We start from the raw sequence: 13,436 nt of genomic DNA on the forward strand, positions 1-13,436 counted from the left end.
GACGATCATTTTCATACCATTGTTTTGTTTAGAAAACCAAACATACATAATATTAAATTGTGTCACCGTTTCAAGTGTGTATTTTTATTAAGTATAGGTAGTTTTCACGGAATTACTTTTCAGTATAGCGGCAACACTTTTCTAACAATACCTTCAAAGGATCCTGTCTGTCACATAACACGTGGCTTCTGGAATATATACCCTTAACATGGATGCATAGCAACGATGTGATGGAGAAATCGCCGATATAGAAGGCAAGCCTTTGTTTGACACGCTGAGTATCCATTCAAACAATGCGGTCGTTTCAAGTTGCAATTTCGAGGTAAGTTTTTGGAAACTATTTTTTTTTTACAATAACATTAGATTGAGAGTAACAATGATTCGTTTTATATAATAAACTGTAGCTTTTTTACAAACTATGTAGGAACATAGTGTGATATTAATTGTTTCAAAAAAATACACGTTTATACAATTTGACAGCTACGATACATCTGTGTTATTATAGGTTAGGTTAATTTATCTACTAATTCATGTAAATATAAATATTATACAATGTTATATGGTGATTACGTGACCCGAAACTGTTTTCACCGTGTTTACAAAATGTAATACTGCTTTTTTCAGTACCTTAATATGGCGGACCTCTCTAATATAACATCTGAGACAGATGATCAACCAGCTGTCGTCAAGCGCGAGATTATTGAAGATATTATAACACACCCATTATATGATGATGAATACCCTCAACCAGGTTGTTCGCATTCAGATTACAGGCCAATACATCAGGTACGTTCAATTGTACGTTTTCTTCCCTTGATGCCGTCTTATATTGAAGGTTTGAATTTGCAATGCATCTTTGAAACCCATTTAACCATTATTAATTTGCTCCAACTCGTTTCATTTAGTGGTTTTAGTTCACACTGATATTTTAAAACAATTTATGTGTAGGTTTATAAATCTTTCGTCAAATCATGAGCATTTATTTATAAATCATTCGAACGTAAAGCAATAATTAATGCGATTATCTAAAATTGTGATAAATTGTATGGTGAATAAATTAAATTAATCGCCCGTGAGTCCTTTTTAGGTAAGTTAGTAATACAAGGTAAGCCTATTGTCAAAAAAAACTACTTGCAGCCATAAAATACAATAAACGGAAGCAATATCTACGTGAAATGGGGTGGAAATAGACCAATTCTATTGTCTAAACTTTATGTAAAAAATTAATGTTTTAAGCCTAAAATTTTACAAAAGTATCTACCATGCTGCATGACAACATAAATTGAGGCGTTCCAGCTTAACAGTTTGACAGGTAAAAGCTGACGCACTGCGCATGCGCTATATGTAAGCCATAATAGTTTTAGATTTAACGTTTAGTTTACTTTATCAGCAAACTTCAAACCATTTTCTGACCGTCAAAAATGGTTTGGTCTGAAACTTCAAAGCACTTTTCACGTCTGTCAAAGTAATAACTCTCCAGACGGGACCTAACCTAATAATGATAGTCAATAAATTGTTATATTCCGTACCTATGTCATTTTCACAACATAATATCGAGATTCTTCTGCATTTATATATAGTGAGATGTTCATATTAATATTTTAACTATTTACAAAGTAGGAGTTCAGAAGAATTAGGTAGTTATATTATAGCGTAGTAACCGATACCTATTATGCATTAGTAACCTTATGCGAACAATAAATCGATTTTGGTCTTATTGTCTCATGATTTCACCCAAATTTTCTATGCATAGAGTTCGATTCGATACCCTCTCTTGTTTGGTATTTAGTGAGAGGTGGTGGGGGTCGCTACTCGACCGAAAAATTACAACAGAATGGATTGACTCGACTAAATGATTTTACTAAAGTACCTACTCGACTCAATTTGTCTGTTCGTACACGTTTAGTTACTAAATTACTCGCCACTCGACTAAACTACTCGCCTGATCCGAACCGGGCTTAAGGGTGTGTCCATGAGCGCAGCGACAGAATCAAACCTCATTGACGTGCCTATTCAATCGTGAAGACTCAACACTTGAAGGGAAATTTTTCAACGAAGCGGTACACAAACAAGAAGCAAAACGCAACAGTATCTTCAAAGGAGGTATAGTGCTTCGAACGGTGTACAATAATGCAACAAAAATACTGAATGGACATTTATGGTCGCGGAAGAGTTTGCATTATATTTTTGTCTATGCTCACATGACAGCTAGTTGGGGTTGACATTAGATTTTCCAACCTGGAAATGAATATATCTGCCAATGGTTTCGATAACCGAAATCGTTTCACAAACGCCTCGTCTGTCATTTTGAATGGATTCGTCCGGTTACCAAATCTTAACTACAAAATTTCAGCGTGAATCACTTCCATTTTGGGTACGTGTAAGATAACCTAAAATGTAGTAATGACATTAACATATTATTTTATCAGTACTTATTAGTTATCGCTGAATTCTTAAAACGATTGATTGTTGTACCTACGTAGATAATTAATCCTTAAGGGGGGACATGCTCGTCGAAGGTCAAAATTGAGTTTTTATTGTATTTTCAAACCATGATCCTAGACACTCCTTAAACGTTGTAGATAATCTATTTATATAATTTTGAAGCCTCATTATCTTTTATAATTATTTTAAACATTTGATGACTGCATTAAGTATTTTTGTTACATAAAATAGTATTCTTTTAAACCTCTCGCTCTAATGTTTTAGAATATAGTCATATTTCGGTACATAACTGTGCAGTGGTGTTAAGATTTTTTACACGTTTAAAAAAAAATAAAAAATAACGATTAGGTACATGTTCAAACACGCGCGTTAACATAATTTTACTCCCTACTTTAATTATAGTTTGTCAATTTATGGCTACGGCTGTATGTTGTAGCTTAACTACTGGGGAATGACAAAAGAAATGGCGTATTTCAAAAAAACACTACCTTATTCTTAGGTCAATAATTATTATAAAGCAATCATTATTCATAAGATGTTTATCACACTTGAATGGTCAAAGACATAGCTTATAAAAAATATCTTTAGAATCATCTTCAAATTTGTTAATCTTGCCGATTTTTTGAATAATAAAATGCCTAATTCTTTTCAAATTTGGGATCACAGAGATTATCAATATAATTTTTTATCGTGAATATTTAAAAAAATTATCTCGTAATAAATTATGCTAATGGTTTTATAAATGCGTTTAAAAATTAATAAATGTAAAAAATCTTAACACCACTGCACAGTTATGTACCGAAATATGACTATATTCTAAAACATTAGAGCAAGAGGTTTAAAAGAATACTATTTTATGTAACAAAAATACTTTATGCAGTCATCAAATGTTTAAAATAATTATAAAAGATAATAAGGCTTCAAAATTATATAAATAGATTATCTACAACGTTTAAGGAGTGTCCAAGATCATGGTTTGAAAATACAATAAAAAGTCAATTTTGACCTTCGACGAGCATGTCCCCCCTTAAAGAAGCTACTTACTTCAATATTTACCTTTTAATAGTGTTTTTACAATATTCAGTAGGTACCTACGAGAATGTGAATGGAACTTCCGATGTATTTTACAAACCTAATAATATTAATAAAATATGTATGTTTGTGTAAAACAAAACACAATAAATACTTAGTTGAGAATTTAAATACAAAACAACACTTCCAACGGTAATATGTGAAAGACAAAAAACAATAAATAAAAAAACCTTTCAACGTTACGTTCCGACATTTAATCTGTTTACCATCTGTCAAAATTAACGCCTCAACCGTCGAAGCTTATGAAGCTCAAAAGCCTCCGCCACTTTCAGACGCATTTGTCAAAATTTAATTAGAAATTAAATTTCTCATAAATTCAGATCACTTTCTCATACAATGACTTCGATACTGCTTCATTTAAAATTGCCTTTCTAACATTGAATTCTTTATGTTGGTTGATTTTTTATATTGTTAGTATAAATGTTTTGATTGATTTATGTTTGTATTTTATTTCTTGACAGATTCCGCTCGTAAACCGCGACATGGATAGTATGATTGAACCTGATATCTTTGAGAGACAATCTGCACAGTCGTTTGGTGAAATTGAAGTGCAAGAAATGGCCATCAAAAAGGAAATAGCGATTGCTTCTGCGAAAGAAGTCCGTCTGAGGTTGAACAGAGCTTCTTTTTTCGTTAGAAATTTTGTTTGCAACGTGTGTTGTAATTTTTTTTCATCAGCGCACATTTTAAAGTGCCATAAACGTATGCACGATGCGTCGCTGACTTTCGATGAAGTGGCTTTTCCATGCGACCAAAGCAGTCACTTGTATGAAAAGTTTGATGCGTCGACGTTTGCAAGTAATTCACAGGTAACTCATATGATATACATGCTCATTTGATTATTGTTGTTCGGTATATAATGTATTATATATGCTAATATGCAACATAATAGTACACACAAAACTTTGTCAGTCACACATATTTGTTTTCATTAGATTAAGGTTACCATAATTTACTGATGTGTTGGTTAGTTTTTAAAATTCAACAAAACCCCGCGAAGCCAAGCCATAACAAATAATAGTCCAAAATTTTTCGTCTATCTAGATAATATCTTAAATCATGTTATTAAATCATACAGATCTTTGGATATTTTATAGATCGAAGAATATTTTTTATTAGTTATGGTTTGGTATAAGCAAGGCTTAATGAATTTTAAAGCCATCTGTGAAATGTACTCCTAATTCAACTAAAACAAATAAGTATAATCGAAAAAGTGTGCACTATTTTGTCGAATAGCCCATAACATTGGAATGTCGTTCGGTGATTATACATTCACCTGCCAAATTAAGTCAAATATTGGCGACCAATTATTGAATAAAGAGCTCTAAGAGACCTTCTCTGGCTTATCGTAATGATGATACTGTTACTTAATATTTATAATGTTATTTTCAGAAGCGCGAAAACGGTCTGAATAATATTAAGTATGAGAATAATGATGAGGCAGCCATCATCAAAGAAGAATTAGTTGAGAATACAATTCAGCAAATCAATGATAAATTAACTGAACCTGGCTGCTCTAATCTTCAATACAAGCCATTAGACCAGGTATGTTTAAAAACAAATGCGGCTTTGTCCGATAGGCTGACGTCAAATTCAGGGCGCCCAGTTCGGACTACTTTTGTTAAAGCACTGCTGGTCTTATTGTACGGGAAATGTTAGGTTCTTAGGCATTAAATGCTGCTGACTTCACGAATCCATTTCTCAAAATCAATTTATATGCAAATCTTGATTCAAATAAAGCGATAGTAGCAGTAGCTATATGGCACTTCCTGTTGAAATCACTGTTCTTTCGAATGATTCCATATTTAAAACAAAATAATAATCATGGCTCGACAAGGATATCCATTAACCTACGTGAGCTTTGGCCCCACTTTTGAAGAATTGTGCGGCGATGCCACCAGCATGTTACCCGCACCAAATGATGCATTTTTGTGGATGTAATGAATTATAGGAAGTCTTCTGGATTGGTATTTTTCTGTGTAGGAAATTTTCCTTATTAACACACCTTTTAAGCAAAAATGAGCGTCATTGCTAAATGCAATTTTTTATTAATAATCATGTCCTTTCTTTTTCGTACAAGGTTGTTGTTATTGCATGCTTGCATGCAGCGTATATTTTTAGTGTGGATAAGTGATTGTACCCCTTACCCTAATCTCTTGCAGACTAGACAAATAAAAGGTAATGGAAATTTGTGTTAAAATAACTCTTTATCGTTAAACATCCAATAATTTTAGACAAAAGCAAAGTGTGCCGCAAAAGTGGTCAAGCCAAACGTTATTAATTTATTTGCACATTAATAAAAGTGATAATATTTTAAATAATCATGTTCCAAATTTACGATATATTGAAACCAACAGTAAAGGTTTCTACTGGGAATAATTGGCCACATTGTCTCCCATACGGAATAGTACCTGTCGTTAATAATCTATTTAGTCTGATTTATGTAATATTAAAAAACTGTCAATGATCGAGGTTGCTTGATGAAATTTGAATATAATTTTCTAGCTTTGCCTTTCATCATGGCAGGCACTGTGCACACTCTCCAACGACACTAAAATAAACAAGATATAATTATTGTTATCGAAGATGATGTATACATACATATAAGTGCATTGTTTTGACCCACTAATGGATCTTTCCATAACAATTTTTCTCTCTCACTTCGCTCTTTAATAATGTCTGAAAGTGCTGAAAAACAAAAGCGTCAAAAAAACAAATTGAACATTATAACTCATAATGATAATATTGATATCGATTATTACGATTTTTCTAGGTTTCTACGAAGGGATTTTTCACGAGGCATCACGATACAGATGAGATTCAACAATCCTCAGACGATAGCATCCAGGATACAACGATACAATATTCAGAAGTGACGATAGATGAGAATAGCATTAAACGAGAAATCTTAGAACAAGCTGCTCCGAAGGAAATTCGACTTATTCTTAGAAGAGTAAACCATTTTTCACGTAATTTAATTTGCTGCATTTGTAACGCAGTTTTCGGATGCGAAAATGCTCTAAAAACTCACAAAATGGTGCACATGGACGTGATTCCTGATCAAAATCAGAGCGTATTAGTCTCGCAGCATAGTATTGTCAAAGTACATTCAAAGACAATTACTGGTGAAAAACCTTATAAATGCAATGAATGTCCATATAGATGCTCGACATCTTGTCATCTTAAAAGACATAAAATGACACATACAGGTGAAAAACCTTATAAATGCAAACTATGTTTATATAGATCCTCGACATCTTGTAATCTTAAAAAACATAAAATTACACATACTGGTGAAAAACCTTATAAATGTAATGTATGCTCATATATATGCTCGCGACTTAGTAGTCTTAATGAACATAAAACGAGACATAGTAATGAAAAGCCTTATAAATGCAATGTATGTTTATACAGATCCTCGACATCTCGTAAGCTTAAAAGACATAAAATGACACATACTGGTGAAAAACCTTATAAATGCAATGAATGTCCATATAAATCCTCAACATCTGGTCCCCTTAAAAGACATAAAATGACACATACTGGTGAAAAACCTTATAAATGCAATGAATGTACATTTAGATCCTCGACATCTGGTCATCTTAAAAGTCATAAAATGTCGCATACCGGTGAAAAACCTTATAAATGCAATGTATGTCCATATAGATCCTCGAGATCTTATTATCTTAAAACACATAAAATGACACATACTGGTGAAAAACCTTTTAAATGCAATGTATGTTCATATAGAAGCTCGCAACTTGGTAATCTTATAAAACATGAAATGAGACATGTTTGTGAATAACCTTTTTTAAACAATATTATTCATATTATGCAGGTGATACTTTTCGCATTCCTGAAAAGTATTCTCAAGTGACCTACCTCACATTGTGTCTGCATAAAGTGTTCAACCCATGCGTGCTTCCAACGCTCACGTAAGTGTCTGAAACATGAACTCTTAATGTAATGTAGAATTTAAATAAAATGGATAGCTTGCGCAACTTGACATGAAAAAGTGCTTCTTGAGCACAACGGTAAATATTGCAAAAAAACTAATGGACAAGGAAGCAGACAAAAATACGCGATGTGATCGAGCTCGCTAAACAGATGAAATGGTAATAGACTTGAGATGTCTTGTCAGTGAGTGGACAACCGCTGGACAAATGGCGTCCTACAGTGGTACCCAAAGAGCGGAGCACTGAATGCCTACAGGTACACCTTTAAGCCGGCTGGATTCATAATGTTTGGAGAATGCACGTGACAAAAAAAAAACTAGGTACCGAGTAGGCTTGAGGTAGCCTTACTGGGTTTCGAGAAAAAAACTTCAACAAGCTTCCAGCCAAATAGATTCTGGCTTTCTGGAAAGTAGTAACATACCATCTATCTATGGAGTGCACACTGGAGACCTACGAAATGTTGGTATGGCTTGGAATTATGCTAAGAGATTTCAGAGCGACATGTATTCTTGAGGGCGCATTTTTGTGTCTAGCTAACAAGGGAGAACAATTTAAAAATAATGAATTATGTCAATTACATATCGGAATTTCTTTTAATGTGTTTACTGTCAATAAATGGTGGAACTGCATTGTAATATTGATTTAATAAATCGAAAAATTATAAGTACTTATTTTACTTTTATTTTTTAATAAATCTGGACCGGTTTTGTCTGCTTCAGAAAGACATTATCAACGAATTGTCTCTGTGACGCGGAAATTGATGAAGCACTAAAAATTTTCCGTTTTATTAAATAAACCAATAATATATATAGGAATATTATATACCTAATTAATTTTTATGTAGATTATCGGGAGTAACACTTTTTTTTCTAGATGCCTTTATGGATACCTCGCATTTACTATCGAGGTTTCTTGAGGACTTTGGCACGCATACTACTCACTTTTAGTGCCGGCTGAGAGAATATGCCTTATTGAAAACTATTATTCTACCCGCATCGGGTATTGCTAATAATTTGAATTCGGCCAGGGCCTATGAAACCGCTTTGCAAAAACCCTGTAAATTTCTTTTTATCGCAAGGCGATGGTGATTCTGATGAATATTTTGTCGTATTCATTAGGAACTGAGGACTGCGATTTGTAGCCGAGTTTTTTCCCGTGGTAAAAGAAATGTCGCATATGACTGATATTCTGAGCATATACTTATCCTATCTTATAATATGATTGCATTCACTGGATCTGAAAGGCATGAATCATCGTTACATGTCGCCATTTATTGTTTTTATCCTTTTTATTACATCAATAGAGAAATTAAAATGGCATCTCGTTTGTCACGGTCTCCGGAAGGTCTCGAATGTCCGCATCTGCCATCTGTAATATAAAGTTCAGGTTGTGCCGCTCCTTGCTAAAGATTTGACAATCTAGGAGTACATGTAGGAGTTCCTAGTCGCTTATGTCGTCGCATGGACATATTCCATCACATGTTATTTTAAACCGGTGCAAGTATGCTCGCATGACTCCGTGACATGTTAGAATCTGAGTCATCTCAAAACACAACCCTTGATGCACCCTGACGTCTCGTGCTGCTGGAACCAAAGGTAAAAACTTTCGGGTCAACTCCCCTGTCGATGAGTTTATATATCGTGAGTTCCATTCGTTTTTCACCTTATCTGAAATTGTAATTTTCGCGTAGCTCAGAGGAAATTTGTCATAAACTATCGCGTTCTTGAATAGAAAAGGCAATCGGATTAGTAGACAAAAGATGTCCAATTGCTTGGATTGAGCTTTTGGAGTCCGGATAAATACAAATACTATTGTTTTCGGTGAGCTTTCGTTGTATTGGATCAGAGTCTGCCCACTCCAGAGCGCGGTGGATGGCATAGAGTACGGCCTGCATTACCGTACAATAGCTAGCAAGGCGGTACTTACAAGCCGCTATCTCACCGCCATTAATGTAGGTATGCCACAAACCCTGCACCAGTACCGCCATCAATTTTGCTCCCATCCATGAAAATCGGCATGTTATTGCATTCGTTGCTTTCCAACGTTGCAGGATAAGAAACCACTTCAGAAAATAGTCTAGCCGGGTGTGGCAGCCTTCTATAGTCCACCGGTTTTTCGTAAAGCCTATCGTCTGGCAGAAAATCTGCGAGGCCCTCCTCGCCCTTAGCTCTGTACGTGAGAGCGACTTGTTTTAAACGTAAATATAGAGGCATAATTCCTGCTAGAGCTTGCATTGAATTTAGTGAAGCCGTGCGGTAAGCTCTGCATATTCGTATCGCTAGTGCACGCTGAACCGTCTTGAGCTTTTTTTTTCCTTTTGGCAGCTTCATACCATATGATGGCCGCATTCGTGATCATAGGCTCAATAGCACAAGTGTAGAGAATTCTAAGAGTTTCAGAAGATACACCCATGTGGGTTTGCCAATTCTTGCTATTTGAGCGAAGTCACCGCTGCTCTTTTGCAGGTGCTGTCCGCGTGTTTGACCAATTTAGTTTGTCATCGATTACTCTACCCCTAAAAGTTTTAAGTCCCTAGAAAAAGATAGAGGTTGCCCATTCATCACCAGCGAAGGCGGAGAGACGCGCGTCCTAGTAAAGAATAAGGCCATCGTTTTCTCCGCGGAGAAAGACAGTTTGACCTTCCTTCCCCAGGCCTCGACGCTCTCCAACACGCTGTTAGTCATGGTTTCTACAGAACCAAGTTCTTTGGATTCCACAATCAGCAATACATCATACGCAAAGGCCTGTGCGTGTACACCTTCGGGAAACGGCATAGAGAGAAGATCGTCGTGAACTATATTCCACAGGACAGGGCCGCAAGACGAACCTTGTATGCATCCCTTTGTTGTCTCTTAGGTAGCAGATGCTCCAGCATATTCAACGAAAACTTCTCGGTCAGATAGATAGTTTTTGATGAGCCTGAAAAGGTTAGCGGGACAATTTTTAGATTTCAAGTGTCTAAGAAGATATGGCCACCATGCGTTGTCAAACGCGCCTTTGATATCAAGTGATACCGCCACTACGAGCTGACCATCGCTGTTAGCAGCTCTGAGTCTATTAATTGTTGCATGAAGCGCGTCTTCAGTACTCTTTTGAGAAGTGAAACCGTACTGGTGTTGGCTGAGCAGGTGTTTAGTCTGAAGTTTCCAGGAATCTCGATTAATAAATAATTTTTCGAGTACTTTGCCGAACACGAGCAGCAATCCGATGGTTCGATATGACGAGACGTTAGCGTAGTCGTCCTTTCCTGGTTTGGGAATAACCACCACTCTAGCTACCTTCCAGATTTTTGGAAAATGAACAATTCGCAAACAGAAGTTAAGAATGAATTGAGACTGATATCCGCCGTGAAGTTGTCGTGTCCCGGAGCTTTATCTGAATTGAAAGGACTCATTGTTCTTTCGACCTCCTCGAGAGTGAAGTTTTCGTCGTCATCTTCCTTTAAAGGAATCGAGGCGGCATTTCGGATCAATGTCTGTTACTCCGTTTCGAAAAAACGATTAAAACCAAATAAGTTTCCCTTTTTCTTTATTTATATATAAAATTTAATACACATTGTCACTAAATACAGTTTTTAGCCAAGGTATCGTCATACTCAGCAGGTTGGTACCTTCCACTTTTCAAAGGACTAAAAATCATTCTCATTCAACTCATTCAAAACAAAAACTTCCGTCGGCTGACATTTTATTTAGACAGAACCAAGTCCAATCTCTTTGGACAGAACTATTATTACCATAACAAGGCAAACTCTTAATAATTAAGAGGAGCATGCATAGAACGTTAAATAACAACAATATTTAACAGACATAAACGAAAATACGATGACAGTTGTACATTTTTTTTTGTATTTAGTGACGTCACACGTATTACGATTTAATTAAGTAGATGTCTTACCTACCAGCGCATCTATTCTATACACAAGACTGATATAGGCCGCTATCAGCAACTATCGAGGGTAGTTTTTAATTTGTTTGTATCGAAGTATTAGCATGTATTGTAACAATTACAAGAAGTTAGTTGTAATTGTTTCAATAAGTGCCAACAGCACCTCTCTGCGTTACATTTTATAGCGAGATAGACAGCTAACGTATTGTAATTGTTACAATACGTGCTAATAATTCGATATAAAAATAAAAAAACTACCCTCGATAGCAATCTTGTGTACAGAATAGATGTGCAAAGGCACCTAGCGCAAAAATACGTTGCTTGCACACATTTATATTTTTTATAAAATTGGTTTTTTTTAAATAAATATAAAAAATAATTAAACTATGAATTAGTTAAAAAAAACTCTTAAGCGCCCACATGCCCAACGTAGGTCAAAATGGACGTTTTATGGTATTTTCAGAGTATAACCCTGGACATTTCTTAAACGTTGTAGATAATCTATTTATATTATTTTTGAAGCCTTATTATCCTTTATATTTATTTTAAACATTTGATTACTGCATAAAGTATTTTTATTACATAAAATAGTATTCTTTTAAACCTCTCGCTCTAATGTTTTTGAATATAGTCATATTTCAGTACATAAATGTGCTGTGGTGTTAAGATTTTTTTATATTTGATAATTTTTAAACGAATTTATAAAACCATCAGCATAATTAATATCGACATTATTATAGTGAAATATTTACGATAAAAAATTATATTGATAATCTCTGTGATCCCAAATTTGACAAGAATTAGGCATTTTATTATTCAAAAAATGGGCACGATAAACACAGTTGAAGTTAATTTTAAAGATATTGATTATAAGCTATGTCTTTGACCATTCAAATGTGATAAAAATTCTACGCATAATGATTGTTTTTTTAATAATTATTGTCCTAAAAATAAGGTAGTATTTTTTTTAAATACGCCATTTATATTGGCATTTCCCAGTGGTTAAGCTACAACATACGGCCTTAGCTATAAATTGACAAACGATAAATGAATGGAAGTGTGGAAGATCATGTTAACGCGCGTGTTTGAACATGTACCGTTTTAAAAAAAAAAAACGATTTTTGTTTCTCGGTTAGGTACTAGGTTGGTTTCAAAATTATATAAATAAACTAGCTGACCCGGCAAACGTTGTTCTGCCATCTAAATTATTTCTAGTAAATATTTTGGTTGTTAAATAAAAATAATGAATGTATTGTAAGTGTGTTGGGATGAGATTTATGACAGAAAGAGGAATGGAGCACTGTAGACGATGACCGCCGATAACATATTCTTTGTTTGATCTCTTAAAAGTTAAATGTAAACTGAAAAAAAATTATAATTTTTTTATCCTAAAGTAGGAAAATGAAATAAAGAAAATCAATATTAATTTTGAAGAGCAATTGAGTGTACAATATTTTTTATCAGTCCGTCTTTAGCCAACACGAATAAGCTCGATGGTTTGCCCACGCGAGAACATGCCACGTACAATTGTCCGTGTGAAAAACATGGTGTGCCCAGATCTAAGCCGCAAACAGACATCGTTTGGCCTTGCGACTTATTGATTGTCATTGTGAATGCAAATCTAATAGGAAATTGAACGCGTTTGAATTCAATTGGCACGTCTGTAAGAATCATTGGAATTCGTGGCAGCAAAACATTTTCGGCTCGGAATTTGCTATTCAAAATGGTGGCTTCGATAATGTTTTTCATCAATTTTTTAATGACCAATCGCGTGCCATTGCACAGCCGTGGTGGGTTCAAATTCCGAAGTAAAATAACCGGAGATCCAACTTTCAGTCGTAGAAGGTGTGTTGACATGCCTGGTAAATCCAGTGAGTTCAAAAACTCTGTTGGATAATTTACAGCTTCGTTGACATCGCAAACTGTATCGATCGATTTGTATGATACCAAATCGCCTGGCAACGACTGCTGTATCTTGAAGTTTAAATCGTCAACGTCCACATTTTTTGCTGCCAACATAGGTCTTTCTGCTAGCCACGCATGATTTATGTATTGTGT

At 34.9% G+C, this 13,436-nt stretch overlaps 1 protein-coding gene and 1 long non-coding RNA gene across 2 annotated transcripts in view; one reads left to right on the plus strand and one right to left on the minus strand.

The window, feature by feature from the left end:
- LOC147077476 (uncharacterized) overlaps positions 1-13,436 on the minus strand; it is a 195,976-nt gene that overhangs the window by 151,572 nt on the left and 30,968 nt on the right. The gene's annotated exons all lie outside the window — the stretch shown is intronic.
- Positions 147-8,168, plus strand: LOC147077480 (uncharacterized). Its single transcript, XR_015069838.1, has 5 exons — positions 147-322; positions 625-786; positions 3,999-4,346; positions 4,930-5,082; positions 6,311-8,168. It is a non-coding gene; the product is annotated as an uncharacterized LOC147077480 (long non-coding RNA).

The sequence above is a fragment of the Rhyacophila brunnea genome, unplaced genomic scaffold, assembly GCF_057557595.1.
Source record: "Rhyacophila brunnea isolate RB1 unplaced genomic scaffold, BYU_Rbru_1.0 scaffold_13, whole genome shotgun sequence".
In the NCBI taxonomy this organism is placed as follows: domain Eukaryota; kingdom Metazoa; phylum Arthropoda; class Insecta; order Trichoptera; family Rhyacophilidae; genus Rhyacophila; species Rhyacophila brunnea.